This window comes from Thalassophryne amazonica, chromosome 14 (assembly GCF_902500255.1).
Source record: "Thalassophryne amazonica chromosome 14, fThaAma1.1, whole genome shotgun sequence".
Lineage (NCBI taxonomy): Eukaryota > Metazoa > Chordata > Actinopteri > Batrachoidiformes > Batrachoididae > Thalassophryne > Thalassophryne amazonica.
Genome location: NC_047116.1, coordinates 58,839,914 through 58,856,517, shown reverse-complemented (window position 1 = coordinate 58,856,517; position 16,604 = coordinate 58,839,914). Strand labels below are relative to the sequence as shown.

Here is a 16,604-nt window from a genome sequence, read left to right as displayed (position 1 = left end):
TTTTTTGTACCCTCTTTCTCTACTATTCAGCAGATGCATTTCAGCTGGAGGTTGAATATGCAAGCCTGGAAGTCACTGTTTTGTTTTTTTTATTAATAAGCTTTTATTTCCAACCCTAATTCCAATGAAGTTGGGACGTTGTGTAAAATGTAAATAAAAACAGAATACGATTTGCAAATCCTTTTCAACCTATATTCAATTGAATACACCACAAAGACAAGATATTTAATGTTCAAACAGATAAACTTTATTGTTTTTGGCTCATTTTGAAATGGATGTCTGCAAAACGTTTCAAAAAAGCTGGGACAGTGGTATGTTTACCATTGTGTTACATCACCTTTCCTTCTAACAACACTCAATAAGTGTTTGGAAACTGAGGACACTAATTGTTGAAGCTTTGTAGGTGGAATTCTTTCCCATTCTTGCATGATGTACGACTTCAGTTGTTCAACAATCCAGGGTCTCCATTGTCATATTTTGCTCTTCATAATGCGCCAGGTCTGGACTGCAGACAGGACAGTCTAGGACACTCTTTTACTATGATGCCACACTGTTGTAACACGTGCAAAATGTGGCTTGGCATTGTCTTGCTGAAATAAGCAGGGACGTACCTGAAAAAGACATTGCTTGGATGGCAGCATGTGTTGCTCCAAAACCTGGATGTACCTTTCAGCATTGATGGTGCCATCACAGATGTGTAAGTTGTCCATGCCATGGGCACTAACACACCCCCATACCATCACAGATGCTGGCTTTTGAACTTTGTGCTGGTAACAATCTGGATGGTCTTTTTCCTCTTTTGTCCGGAGGACACAACGTCCATGATTTCCAAAAACAATTTGAAATGTGGACTCATCACACCACAGCACACTTTTCCACTTTGTGTCTGTCAGTTTCAAATTAGCTCGGGGCTCAGAGAAGGCGGCAGCGTTTCTGGATGTTGTTGATGTATGGCTTTCTCGTTGCATGGTAGAGTTTTAACTTGCACTTGTAGATGTAGTGACAAACTGTGTTAACTGACAATGGTTTTCTGAAGGGTTCCTGATACAAGCGGTAAGATCCTTTACACAATGATGTCAGTTTTAATGCAGTGCCGGCTGAGGGATCAAAGGTCGCGGGCATTCAATGTTGGTTTTTGGCTTTGCTGCTTAAGTGTAGAAAGTTCTCCAGATTCTCTGAATCTTCTGATTATATTATGGACTGTAGATGATGGAATCCCTAAATTCCTTGCAATTGAACATTGAGAAACATTGTTCTAAACTGTTGGACTATTTTTTCATGCAGTTGTTCACAAAGTGGTGATCCTCGCCCTGTCTTTGCTTGTGAACGGATGAGCCTTTTGGGGATGCTCCTTTTATACCCAAACATGACACTCACCTGTTTCCAATTAGGTGTTCTTTGAGCATTCATCAACTTTCCCAGTCTTTTGTTGCCCCGCCCCAGTTTTTTTTTAAATGTGTTGCAGGCATCCATTTTAAAATGAGCAAAAATCATTGTATTCTGTTTTTATTTACATTTCACACAACATCCTAACTTCATTGGAATTGGGGTTGTAAGTTACCATGTTTGTGAAGCATCATGCATTGCCTAAAAAAAGCAAAAATTAAAAAGTGGAACACTCAGTGCGAGTCTGAATAAAACACAGACGAGAGTAGACTTCTTCCAGAGACTTTTTTGTCAGTTTGTCCGGGGATGGAGCTGTAACTCGCCCAGTGTGAGGGGACTGCTGAACCCCTCACACTGCGCAGAGAGAGACAGCAGCTATCCGTCGCGCGTAGAGCAGCCAGTTGATGAAACAGTGTTTTCTTAAAAAAAGGACAAACATACTGCTTCGTTTTGGACTATTGTAATTCATTATTATCAGGTTGTCCTAAAAGTTCCCTGAAAAGCCTTCAGTTAATTCAAAATGCTGCAGCTAGAGTACTGACGGGGACTAGAAGGAGAGAGCATATCTCACCCGTATTGGCCTCTCTTCATTGGCTTCCTGTTAATTCTAGAATAGAATTTAAAATTCTTCTTCTTACTTATAAGGTTTTGAATAATCAGGTCCCATCTTATCTTAGGGACCTCGTAGTACCATATCACCCCAATAGAGCGCTTCGCTCTCAGACTGCAGGCTTACTTGTAGTTCCTAGGGTTTGTAAGAGTAGAATGGGAGGCAGAGCCTTCAGCTTTCAGGCTCCTCTCCTGTGGAACCAGCTCCTAATTCAGATCAGGGAGACAGACACCCTCTCTACTTTTAAGATTAGGCTTAAAACTTTCCTTTTTGCTAAAGCTTATAGTTAGGGCTGGATCAGGTGACCCTGAACCATCCCTTAGTTATGCTGCTATAGGCGTAGACTGCTGGGGGGTTCCCATGATGCACTGTTTCTTTCTCTTTTTGCTCTGTATGCACCACTCTGCATTTAATCATTAGTGATCGATCTCTGCTCCCCTCCACAGCATGTCTTTTTCCTGGTTCTCTCCCTCAGCCCCAACCAGTCCCAGCAGAAGACTGCCCCTCCCTGAGCCTGGTTCTGCTGGAGGTTTCTTCCTGTTAAAAGGGAGTTTTTCCTTCCCACTGTAGCCAAGTGCTTGCTCACAGGGGGTCGTTTTGACCGTTGGGGTTTTACATAATTATTGTATGGCCTTGCCTTACAATATAAAGCGCCTTGGGGAAACTGTTTGTTGTGATTTGGCGCTATATAAAAAAATTGATTGATTGATTGATAAGGCTCCGGATGACAAATAATCGGTTCGGAAGCCGAATCTCTGGGTGATGGAGTTATCTGCACCGGTATCGATGGTGCCGCAGCTGGAGCAGCAGGAAGCGGAACGGCTTGCACTGCAAGCTCCGTAATGCGGGCATCTGTTTGTTTAATTTGGTTTTGCGAGATGCTGTAATTGCTCCCATATTTTCTCCAAGTGTTCTTGAACCTTTCGGCAAATGGAACCGCTTCTGCCTCTGGATCCATTTTAGAATGGCCAGGAACTACTGTTATGTGCCGACGCGGGTTGAGAGTGCGGACCTGCGTCTGACTGGAACCCAGCGCTAAATAACCAGAAAGCGGTTCCAAAAAACAAAACAATTTTATTATCCCCCTCTTGTGCAAAACTCGGTGTACAACATAAAGTGCGTTTGTCTGGCAGAGTGAAGGACGGCGCGCTCTCCAGCGCCCAAAGGGATCGAAACCCGGCGCTTCTGGACTCACATTCATCGCCAAACACCCCCCAGGTGGACACGACAAACTGACTCTGTGAAGGATAGAAGAGGTGAGGTAAGTCAACAGCTACAACTAATATCCTTCAAAGGCACACACTATCAGCAACACATTCAGGTCTGAATTTAAGCTTTATGTAAATGAGCAGCTTCTCACAACAGGTGGAGGATCATCTGTCCGCACGCCACGGCCGTGAGAAGCGAGCTGCACAACTCTCATATACACATTCACATATACTGCGTAACAAAATACCAAATTACTATTAACACTTATTCAGACAATCACTCACCTCTGAAGTGTGCTGACAGCATGTGTCCCTCACCCGTCCTCCTTCACAGGCATGATGTGTCAAACCCAGGCGCGGTCCTCAGCGTCTCACAAACGAACGTCACAAGGTCGAGTTCCCGGCAATTCTGCTTGAATCACTCATGGCTTAAATGCAGAACACCATCTCATTATCTGCTTCAGCTGAAAGTCTTTAAGTTTGCACATGAGCATCATCCACAGGTTGCTGCAAATCATACTGATGAGGGTGAAGGACTCTTCTGCCAGCACCTTCTCCCACGGCAAAAAACCAGTTTGCATACCACCTGGAGAGCAAAGAAAAGAAAACAACACAAAAACATCCAGCCAACCCCCCAACACACAACAGATTCATAACCTCCAACACCTCTGTAAACAACGGCTCACCAAGCACATTACATCACAAACCCCACAAACAACAAGAGTACAACACCACAAACAGAGAACCATGAATAAAGAGGGCAGTTTAAAAACAGCAAAAATTATACTGCAGTGTCAGTTATATAAGTCATTATCATTTGCAGTGCATCCCAAAAGTATTCACAGGACTTTACTTTTCCCACATTATGTAGTGTTATAGCCTTATTCCAAAATAGATGAAATTCATTTTCCCCTCAAAATTCTACACACAATACCCCATAATGACAATGAGAAAAAAGCTTTTTGAGATTTTTGTAAATTTATTAAAAATTAAAAACTAAGAATCACATGTACATAAGTATTTATTGCCTTTACCATCTTTTTCTGCTTCTTTCAGCTGCTTCCATTAGGGGTCACCACAGCAGATCAATCATTTCCATCTCACCCTGTCCTCTGTATCTTCCTCTGTCTCACCAGCCACCTGCATGGTCCTCCCTCAGCACATCCATAAACATCCTCTTGGCCTCCCTCTTCTCCTCACTGCCTGGTGGCCTTCACCCTCAGCAACCCTTCTCTGTACCCTGGGTCCCTCCTCTGCACATGTCCAAACCATCTCAATCTCGCCTCTCTGACTGTATCTCCGAACTATCCACCTGAGCTGTCTCTCTGATATGTTCATTCCTAATCCTGTCCATCCTCATCACTCTTAAGAGAATTGCAAACATTTTCAGCTCTACCACCCTCAGCTCTGTCTCCTGTCTTTTTGTTAGTGCCACTGTCTCTAAGTCATACAACATAGCTGGTCTTACAACATAGCTGGGAAAAGTCTTGTAAACTTTTCCCTTCTTGCAAATATTCTTCAGTCACAAATCACTCCTTCCACCTTTCCCCACCCACTCCACCTTGCCCTGCACTCTTGTCTTCACCTCTCTACTACACTCTCCATTCCTTTGAACAGTTGAGTTACCTCTCATTCACACACATGTAACCATTTTGCTCTTACTGACTTTCATTCCCCAGCTCTTCAGAGCATATCTCCACTTTTCCAGGCTAGATTCAACCGCCTCTCGGCTCTTAGTACAGATCACAATGTTATCTGCAAACATCATGGTCCATGGAGGCTCCTGTCTCGACTACTATGCATTTCACCGCTGTCATGCTATCTTGTACATGTCCCTGCACTACCCTCACATACTTCTCTGCCACTCCAGACTTCCTCATACAATACCACAACTCTACTCTTTACACCCTGTCGTAAGCTTTCTCTAATCCACAAACACACTGTAACTCCTTCTGGCCTTCTCTATACTTCTCCATCAGTATTCTCAGAGCAAACATTGCATCTGTAGTGCTCTCTCTCAGCAATGAAACCATATTGCTGCTCTCAGATTTTCATCTGTTTTCTGAGCCAAACTTTTAATGTCATGCTGTGGCTGATCAAATTTATGCCTCTGTAGCTACTGCAGATCTACACATCACTCTTGTCTTAAAATAGGAACCAGCACACTTCCTCTCCACTCAGGCATCCTCTCACTTTCCAAGATTTTATTAAACAATGTGATTAGAAACTCCACTGGAATGGCTCCACTGGAATGTCATCTGGACCAACTGCCTTTCCACTCTACATTCTCTTCATAGCTGTCCTCACTTCATCCAGCTCTGTCCCTTTGTCTGGCCAATCAGTACAAGTCCTTCCTTCTTCGTTACTACTCAATGTCTTGTACAGGCTTGTGATATGCCTTTTCTTTAGCGTTTTCCAATTCTTTTGCCTTAAGTCACATCTCCTTGTACTCCTGTCTACTTCGTCTCTCTGAATATCCCAATTTCTTTTTCCGCCAGCCTCTTTCTCCTTATAGTTTCTTGGACATCTTCATTCCACCAAGTCTCCTTGCTTTCCTTCCACTGCCCAGATGTCACACCCAGTGCCTTCCTAGCTGTCTTCTTCACCACATTGGCAGTACTTTCTCCAGTTGTTCAAAACTGCTTCCCCTCCATCCAGTGCCTGTCAAACCTGCTCAGTGAATTTCACTCAGCAGTGTTCCTAATTCACTTTCCACCATATGATCATTTGTTGAGCTCCTCACTCTCTTCTTCTTCTTCACCTCTAGAGTCATCCTAGAATCTACCATCCTATGCTGTTCAGCTACACTCTCTCCTCCCACCACCTTACAGTCCCCAATTTCTTTGATGATGCTGGCTCATCCATCACCGGAGGCCCCCATACCAACCACCACAGATGCATCGGACTATGCTGTGGGTGCAGTGCATGAGCAGTGGGTGAACGGTGCCTGGCAACTATGGCTACTACTAGCTATGCAAGTGGCACTTGACATCCATGAGAGTGCTGCGTGGCATTCGTGCACAAACGCTTGGACCTGAGAAGGCCGCAGGAGTAGCGCTCGATATTTGCGAGAGTGCCATTCGCTATGTATGTGGACTACTCATGATTTTCTGGCCCTATTTTCACCACCAGTCTGTGTGACAGTCAGCTCATATTGGGGTGACTTGCACTAATGTGTCACAAGTACCAATTCGATGAGATTCCAACTGACAAATTGTCACCAATTGGCCTGTTTTGTCATGATTTTCTGTCTCCACCTACTCTCCAACAGTTGTGGTCCAGTGAGATACTACCCTTATTCTCTACAACTCAATCTTAAATCCTGTCATATATTCATCCTGATCCCTACTCTTAGCATCCTCTCAGGCATTTCCTTCTCCACTTGTCACAGCACACGCAGCATCTCCTTGTTATCAAGTCTGGATTCCTCAAGAGTGTCTCACTCACTTATCATATGAAGACTCACCACCTCAGCTAATCAAGTCCCCCCCTCTGTGTCCACTTTTAACGGTAAGTCATATCAAGCCTTCACCACCACCCCATCATCCTCAGCTCAGCTTCCCTTTTTCTGAACTAAACTGTCACTTTATTCAGTGTGTCCATGCTTTTGGGTTCAGTTCCTACCTTACCACAGCAAAACACACATGACCAAATCATAAACCCACCAGATGTACACCCATGATAACAAACTGTTTCAAGAAACTCAGCATCCAATTCAACTGTTTCATGCATGCTTAGTTGCATTTCTGCAGCAATAATGTGTGGACCAGACCTGGGTTCTTATTAGAAACCATTAAGAACTACCAGGGATCACATGTGCTGTGTGTGCATGGCTTTTGAGTTGTGAATTGCCCGGTTCACATGCACACATGTATTACACAAGCAGTGTTTTTGTTGTGTCACTATTACAGTCAGCTCAGTCTTTACACAGCATTAACCTTTGATTACATGTTATTTCCTCACAACATCATCTTCTATTGATTAACTACTTTTGTGGAAAGTGATTTTTACAGAGGCAAATCATCTTGCATCTTTATTCACTGAAACTGATTTAATCGGTAGTCAGCTGGACCAGCACCACCTTAAAAGTACACATTGAGTTGAACATATTATATTATAATGTAAACATATTAATACATATCATTTACTATCTCAATCAAAAGTTTTTTCTTAGATTGCTTCACTTTTTTTTTAATCTCTGCCAATGAAGTTGGAGGAGGGTATGTTTTTGCCACTGTTTGTTTATTTGCTTGTTTGTGAACAGCTTGAAGCCCACAATTTTTCATATATCGTTATAGAATTTTACTGAAGTATTCACATCCTCATGGGTAAGAACTGATTTAATTTTAAAGGTCTTAGGTCAAAGGTCAAAGTCAGGAAAAATCATGAAAATTGGAAAATTAATTTTGAATGAATTTTCAAAAAATCCTGACTCTGTCAACAAACATCAAATGTCTTTCATATTTGGGGGTATTATGTAAGATGGTGTCCTTTATCAACTGACAAAGTTTGATCTGGATCCGACCCAGATTACAGATTTTGTGGCTATTTAAATTTAATATTAAAACCCCATTTAATGTATATTTTACATTATATCTTAATCAAACGTGCCCCAACCACTCTCATATTTGAAAGTGGGGTGCAGACTGGCACTCACTGACAAAGTTTGATCTGGATAGGATCATTTTGCATTATATCTCAACCAAAAGTGCCTCAATCACTCTCATTTTCTGTTAGGGATTTACACCACCAAAATTGGATGGAGGTTCCAGTTTTAAAGCCTGTCTATTTTCCAGTTATCAGAAAGCAAGTGCCAAAAATGCATTGAGAAATTGTGCATACCAAAGATAACCAATGTTCTGTGAAAATTATCTGAAAAACAATTCAGAACCAAAAAGTTAGAAAAAAAATGACAATACCACAAAAAACTTCAAGTGCCTGAACTGAATCGTACATCCTCCTGACATTTGATCACATGTAATTTAGCTCATGAAAAGCCACTTCTAACAGGACTTTGATTTTTTTTTTTTTCAAAGGTAAAATGTTGTGGAATTGTAAACTAGTGTTGGTATAGGTTTGCACTCTATGAGTGCGGTGCTGTCATTTAGATTATAATCTGCATGTTGTTGGTCATAGAGCTCTTTTTGAATTTCACTGAGGAGCATTCAGAAAAGCGAAGAAGAGAAAACTCAGTTGCTGTAACTCGATAGCGGCCATGCACCTTTTTTAAATTACTGAAATGGTTTTACAGTATTTCTTTTTTCTATTTTTCAGGTTTGTGACTGCTTCCCGGACATCTAAATGGCATTAAAAGATATTGATTATTTAATGTTTCCAGTGACATGTCAAAATAACTGCCTGTAAAAAATGTCTGTTAACCCTACACCCTGAATCACACCAGATGTAAGAAAATGTAGATTGCCTTTTTGAACAGAGAAGCCTCTCTTAGTGGGATATTCACCTGGGCTCCTACTTACCAACTCATTATCCACCTGTTTCCATCTCGGACAATGAACAGTTCCCATCTCAGGTTACATAACTGCAGTCCCCCTTAATATCGCTTCAGACATTTTTTAAATCCCTACAATCAACCATAGCTTCCACAATACCCCATTCAGTTCCATTTTTTGAATTTCCTATCTATAAGCTACAGGTCAGCACAGGGTCTGTATGTGGACAAGCACATGCATTGCTTCTATCAACATTTGAATATAATTTTTTTACAGTTTCCACTGGGTAATATGTTGCACTCATTTAAATACCTCCTTATGAGGGTGCACTATACCTGACAGTCAAAAACAGCCTTAAAGATGAAGATACAGTGCATCTGGAAAGTATTCACAGTGCTTCACTTTTTTACACATTTTGTTGTTACAGCCGTATTCAAAAATAGAGTAAATGATTTTATTTCTTGAAAATTCTACTCACAACACCCCATAATGACAACATGAAAAAGTTTTTTCTTTCTTTTTTTTTTAAATATTTTGAAAATTTCTTAAAAATAAAAAACTACAAAATCGCATGTACATAAGTATTCACCCACAAGCTTGGCGCACCTATCTTTGGGCAGTTTGCCCATTCATCTTTCCAGCACCTCTCAAGCTCCGTCAGGTTGGATGGGTGCAAAGCCATTTTTCAGATCTCTCCAGAGATGTTCAGTTGGATTCAGGTCTGGGCTCTGGCTGGGCCACTCAAGGACATTCACAGAGTTGTCCTGAAGGCACTCCTTTGATATCTTGGCTGTGTGCTTAAGGACATTGTCCTGCTGAAAGATGAACCGTGACCCTAAACTGAGGTCAAAAGCGCTCTGGAGCAGGTTTTCATCCAGGATGTCTTTGCACATTTCTGCATTCATCTTTCCGTCAATCCTGACTTGTCTCCCAGTTCCTCCCACTGGAAAACATCCCCACAGCATGATGCTGCCACCACCATGCTTCACTGTAGGGATGGTGCCTGGTATCAGCCAACATAACATCTGACATTCACACCAAAGAGTTCAATCTTTGTCTCAGAGAATTTTGTTTCTAATGGACTGAGAGTCTTTCAGGTACCTTTTGTCAATTCCCAGGTGGGCTGCCATGGGCCTCTGGCTAAGGAGTGGCTTCCATCTGGTCACAGAGGACTGGTGGAACTCTGAGAGTGAGCATCAGGTTCTTGGTCACCTCCCTGAGTCAGGCCCTTCTCCCCTGATCACTCAGTTTAGATGTGCGGACAGCTCTAGGAAGAGTCCTGGTGGATCTGAACTTCTTCCTTTTGTGGATGATGGAGGCCACTGTGCTCATTGGGACATTCAAAGCAGCAGAAATGTTTCTGTACCCTTGTCCAGATATATGCCTCGAGACAATCCTGTCTCAGAGGTCTACAGACAATTCCTTTGACTGCATGCTTGGTTTGTGCTCTGACATGCACTGTCAACTGTGGGACCATATATGTAGACAGGTGTGTGTCTTTCCAAATCATGTCCAATCAACTGAATTTACCCCAGGTAGACTCCAATTAAGCTGTAGAAACATCTCAAGGATGTTCAGTGGAAACAGGATGCACCAGAGCTCATTTTTTGGGCTTCATGGCAAAGGTGGGGAATACTTATTATATACATGTGGTTTCTTAGTTTTTTAAATAAATTTATATATATATATATATATATATATATATATAAAAACCTTTTTCACATTGTCATTATGGGGTATTGTGTGTAGAATTTTGAGAGGAAAGATGAATTACATCCATTTTGGAATAATGCTGTAACATAAAATCTGGAAAAAGTGAAACACTGTGAAGCCTTTCCAGACACACTGTAAGTGTTGTGGCCTCTCTTGTGCACTGTATATTCAGCATCCTTTCTACAACACAGGAAACAGTTCAATGATAAACTCAACAGCTTTGGAGATGAGAAATTTGCGCTTTAATTACAGTCTGTTTAGAGCTGGGACCCAAAAATTCAAGCTTGACTTGTACTACAAAGGCATGGTAACATTTCAATTACAAGACACCACCGAGTTGGCATAAAGTCAGTTTGACATCGTTGCAGTTCTTGTCATTTCCCAGCTGAACACTAAGCTGCTGCTGCTGCCACGCTACCAGCTGACTCAAACACCCAGAAAGAACATCCTTATCTACAACCGCACACGGCGAGCGAGACGGATCAGAAAAAAAGGAGAAAGAGCAGGAAATAGAGGATAGTTAGATCAATAATAGAACAACAAAAAAGCAGACAAATGGAAACAGAGACGGAAGCTATGGAAGCTTAGAGGGAAAGCTGAGCAGTGGAGTCATTAGACGGCAGACGTTTTTCACAGACTCTGAATTCCCCTGACGCTGCTGCTGTGCACGTGTCTGTGGGTATGTATATATTTGCCTGTATTACCTCTCTGTCCTTGCTAATAGCTGAGTGGGTTCCCTGCAGGCTCTACAGGATGTACTGTGATCATCACCTCTGACCCACACACACACACACACACACACACACACACACACACACACACACACACACACACACACACACACACACACACACACACACAAATTAAAAGTATACACACATGCACATTTTGTGTGTTAATATGAGATGCAAATATTTTTTTGAATGTACATGTATTGGATTTATGCACAATCCATTTTCATTAACACAGAGTGCACACGTGTGTGTTTATAATCTTTCAGTTCTACTCCTGCAGAAAACATCACTGCATCTCATGTTAACTGTTACTTGTTATAATTTGCTGTGGCTTCACATAAGACCTGCTGTGTAATACAGTTGATTGATGAGACCTCAGGGTGTGTGTGTGTGTGTGTGTGTGTCTGTGTATGTATCATTCAATGTTTACAGTGCTTGTGTACACACACTGGATACAAAATATTGTGACAGATTAGTACAGTCAGATTGTGGCAGAGGAAACACTATTTGCTTTCTTTTTGTGTGGACCCCGTATGTGTCTGTGAGAGACATTTTGTGTAATTTTTGATGGTGTACATTCTGAGATCAAGACAACATGAGAAGAGCTTTAATTTTAACTTGGATTTTTAGACATCCTGCGATTGGGCACCGCAGTCTCGCTTGAGGGTAGGCAATAAAGGGGTAAAATATGATGCATATGATGTAATTTCTCTACTTCCGGGGACAGAAACACAGCACTTTCTCTGAGTAATTTGGGAAATTACATGCAAACAAAGTGAAAATGCAAAGACAAAGTGACGATGCGGTGGAAAGTGGACATGTGTAACGGTTTGTTTATGACCCAGAGCGTAAACGTGTTGAGGTGGTTTTGCAAGCGAGAGAACGCAGCTGCTCTGGTTAGCTGTGTAGGTTAACACTTACACAAATTAAGGAGCATTACAACCGGATTAAAGATGGCCCACAGCGGCGGAGGGCGCGCCGCGCTCCGAGCGGCCATCAACAGGCTGAAACGACCAGATCATTTCCAAAGTGAACGCTGTGTTGATCCGGGATGTCATCTGACTACCAGAGAAATTGCAGAAGAGGTGGACATCAGCACTTTTGCAGCACATTCCACTGTTACAGGAGATTTTGTAATGAAAGACGTGCGGAAGAATTCGCGTGTCGGGACGGAGCCGCAATGGCGCACAACAAAAAGCACGTCCGTGTTGGAAACCATTCGGAAGATTCAGACAGCTTTCGGTGGCTTTTCAGTCGAGTGAGTATCCGAGAAATTGTGTAACAGCTGGGCATGTCACAACTTGCAGTTCAGATTATTTGGCCATCTTAGAGTCCCTGAATGGTGTCCTGTATGGGGCGCCAGTGGGGGACTCCATTGTTCTGCTGGGGGACTTCAATGCACACGTGGGCAATGACAGAGACACCTGGAGAGGTGTGATTGGGCGGAACGGTGTCCCTGATTTAAACCTGAGTGGTCGTTTGTTATTGGACTTCTGTGCTACTCATGGACTGTCCATAATTAACACAATGTTTGAACATAAGGATGTACATTAGTGTACATGTTACCAGAGCACCCTCAGCCGAAGGTCGATGATTGGTTTTGTGATTGTATGATCTGATCTGAGGCTGCATGCTCTGGACACTCGGGTGAAGAGAGGAGCAGAGCTGTCAACTGATCACCATTTGGTGATGAGTTGGATCAGAGGGTGGGGGAGGACATTGGACAGACCTGGTAAGCCCAAACAGATAGTGCAGGTGAACTGGGAACATCTGGAGGAGTCCACTGTCTGACAGATCTTCAACCCACACCTCTGTCCGAGCTTTTCTGGCATCCCTGTGGAGGTTGGGGACATTGAACCAGAATGAGCAATGTTCAAAGCTTCCATTGCTGAAGCTACAGTGGAGAGCTATGGCCTGAAGGTCTAAGGTGCCTCAAGGGACTGGCAACCCTCGAACACTGTGGTGGATACCATTGGTCAGGGAACCATCCGACTGAAGAAGATCTCCTTCTGAGATATGTTATCTTAGAGGACTCTGGAAACAGCTGCAAGGTACCAACAGGCCTGAAGGGCAGCAGCCTCTGCTGTGAGGGAGGCAAAGCAGTGGGTGTGGGAGGAGTACAGAGGAACCATGGAGAAGGACTTTTAGTCTGCACCAATGTGCTTCTCGTGGGGCAACAAAAGACTGGAAAAGTTGATGAATGCTCAAAGAACACCTAATTGGAAACAGTTGAGTGTCATGATTGGGTATAAAAGGAGCATCCCCAAAAGGCTCAGCCATTCACAAGCATAGATGGGGCGAGGATCATCACTTTGTGAACAACTGTGTGAAAAAATAGTCCAACAGTTTAAGAACAATGTTTCTCAACGTTCAATTGCAAGGAATTTAGGGATTCCATCATCTACAGTCCATAATGTAATCAGAAGATTCAGAGAATCTGGAGAACTTTCTACACATAAGCTGCAAGGCTGAAAACCAACACTGAATGCCTGTGACCTTCGATCCCTCAGTATGCACTGCATTAAAAACCAACATCATTGTGTAAAAGATCTTACTGCGTGGGCTCAGGAACACTTCAGAAAACCATTGTCATTTAACACAGTTCGTCGCTACATCTACAAATACAAGTTAAAACTCTCCCGTGCAAAGCGAAAGCCATACATCAACAACATCCAGAAACGCCCCCATCTTCTCTGGTCCCGAGCTTATTTGAAATGGACAGATGCAAAGTGAAAAAGTGTGCTGTGGTCTGATGAGTCCACATTTCAAATTGTTTTTGAAAATCATGGACATCGGGTCCTCCAGACAAAAGAGGAAAAAGACCATCCAGATAGTCACCAGTGCAAAGTTCAAAAGTTAGCATCTGTGATAGTATGGGGGTGTGTTTGTGCCCATGGCATGAGCAACTTACACATCTGTGATGGCACCATCAATGCTGAAAGGTGCATCCAGGTTTTGGAGCAACACATGCTGCCATCCAAGCAACGTCTTTTTCAGGGATGTCCCTGCTTATTTCAGCAAGACAATGGCAATCCACATTCTGCATGTGTTACAACAGCGTGGCTTCATAGTAAAAGTGTGCAGGTACTAGACTGGCCTGCCTGCAGTCCAGACCTGTCGCCTATTGAAAATGTACGGCAAATTATGAAGCGCAAAATACAACATCGGAGACCCCGGACTGTTGAACAACAAGCTGTACATCAAACAAGAATGGAAAGAATTCCACCGACAAAGCTTCAACGATTAGTGTCCTCAGTTCCCAAACGCTTATTGAGTGTTGTTAGAAGGAAAGGTGATGTAACACAGTGGTAAACATACCACTGTCCCAGCTTTTTTGAAACGTGTTGCAGACATCCATTTCAAAATGAGCAAATATTTGCACAAAAACAATAAAGTTTATCAGTTTGAACATTAAATATCTTGTCTTTGTGGTGTATTCAATTGAATATAGGTTGAAGAGGATTTGCAAATCATTGAATTCTGTTTTTATTTACATTTTACACAATGTCCCAACTTCATTGGAATTGGGGTTGTGTGTATATATATATATATATATATATATATATATATATATATATATATATATATATATATATATATTCACGTTCATGTTTCAGGAGATATTTTTTCAGTATTCGCTTTTTGCAATTTTGCAGATAATTCACGATTTGCAGCTCATTTACCTTTTGGGGGTTAACACTAGCAAAGACTTGTGAGAGTTGTGAAAATGTCATGATCTTGTAGGTCTTATATAGGTCTCAGTCCGGTGTAAATGGGGCATTAATAATCTGACCGTGGTGGGTTGCCATGCCCCTTCCCTGTTTGATCAGTTTTCACGAGAGGTCTGTTTTTAACATGTTATACAGTTTCTGTTTGTATGGAAGATCTTTAAATAAAGTGTAAAAAAAATTAAAACAAGAACAACATTATTTCTGTTCTGTCTTGTCATGCCATAGGCTTCATTTTATTATCACCTCTTCTTGCCTTAAGGTTTATCATGTATCATTTTGTTGCTTGGTGTCGAATAAATTCAATTCATTTCAATTAAATTAAATTCAATGTAGTGGTGCACAAATGATTTTGTAGTAATTTCAGCATTTCCGTGAATTAAACAGTTCCTCCCCTGCTTTCTGATGCGATGATGAGGGATGTTGGCTGCAGACTGTTTTGCACATGTGATTCAGAGCTGGGGCATTAAATCTAAATTCTTGACCTCTCAAAAAAATTCTGCTGCAATAACACAAGTCATTTATTTGATTGTAGTAAATCCAACACACTGTTTGTAAAAATCTATACAGACCTCATTTATATTGTATGGCCTTGCCTTACAATATAAAGCGCCTTGGGGCAACTGTTTGTTGTGATTTGGCGCTATATAAATAAAATTGATTGATTGATAGTGTGGGTGGGCGCGTACATGTGTGTGATTCTGCACGTACGCATAATAACTAGTAACATGGGTGTAGGACCCATCAGTATATCTTGCACTGGGACCTGTGCTCAGGTTGCTACGCCACTGTGTCTGGGGTCCACCTTTGTCTCCCAGCGGGGTCTAGGGGCAGTACCCTGGTTGGGGCACGGGGGGTGAAGGCCCGGAAGCTCCTTGAATTTGAGCATTTTTGAGTGTTTGTAATGGTAATCCTTAGTGTTCATTTTTATGATTTTCACTGGTTTGAAGGTACTCATTTCTAGAGTTTTCAGGCCAAATTTTTGCTAACGTAGGTAGGTACGAGGCCTTGTTGATGAGATACAGTGAATGATTGAAAGATTACTCCCCTCATGAGAGATTATCAAATAAAACAGGTGCATCTTTCTCTTCTTTATTGGTAATACTTCATTAAGGGCCCGTTCAAACATAGTGCAAAGGTTGGACAAAGTACACACTTAGTGCGCATGACACAGGAATCGTGTGCAAACCGTGTAATGTCGTCCCTGCCTTTAACACCTCGTACACCTGTTGCTACAGCTATCTGCACACACAAGCACCTAAAAGACAAAGTGTGCGCTGTGCGAACCCATCGCAAACTCTTGCGGCAGGTGCTGGCCAAATTCCAGGTGACACGCACGAACATCTAACACTGCTCTCATGACACTTAGTAAATGTGTGGCCAGTTGCCCTCTCGGTATGACAACAGACTGCAGATGACCACTGTCGTACTGCTATGAAATTTGTCTAAGTTCCCCATGAGTGTGACTTTGCAAACACACACATTGACACATGGGTGTGTGCGCTCCACTCACAGGAGGCGTGGCTTCTGACAGAAGCAGCTGTGGTGATCTGTCATTCTGGACATTCCAGCGAGATAACACCAACAGTCATGGATTAAAAACTGTCCACTGTGAGGTGCGTGTGTCTGATTGCTGTATTTACATGGACATAATTAAAAACATATATCACCGTAGTGGCGACAAGCTGCAGCAAGTGAGCGCACGCACGGAGCGGACACTGACAGCCCCCCAGGTTGAAACTGACCGTCAGATCAGAACACGCTGCAGGTGATCT

General features: G+C 42.4%; 1 long non-coding RNA gene across 1 annotated transcript; it reads right to left on the bottom strand.

Moving 5' to 3' along the window:
* Positions 1-3,402: 3,402 nt before the first annotated feature.
* LOC117524813 lies at positions 3,403-15,889 on the bottom strand. Its single transcript, XR_004564866.1, has 3 exons — positions 15,820-15,889; positions 10,759-10,764; positions 3,403-3,414 (listed from the first exon to the last, which is right to left on the bottom strand). It is a non-coding gene; the product is annotated as an uncharacterized LOC117524813 (long non-coding RNA).
* Between the last annotated feature and the right edge of the window lie 715 nt (positions 15,890-16,604).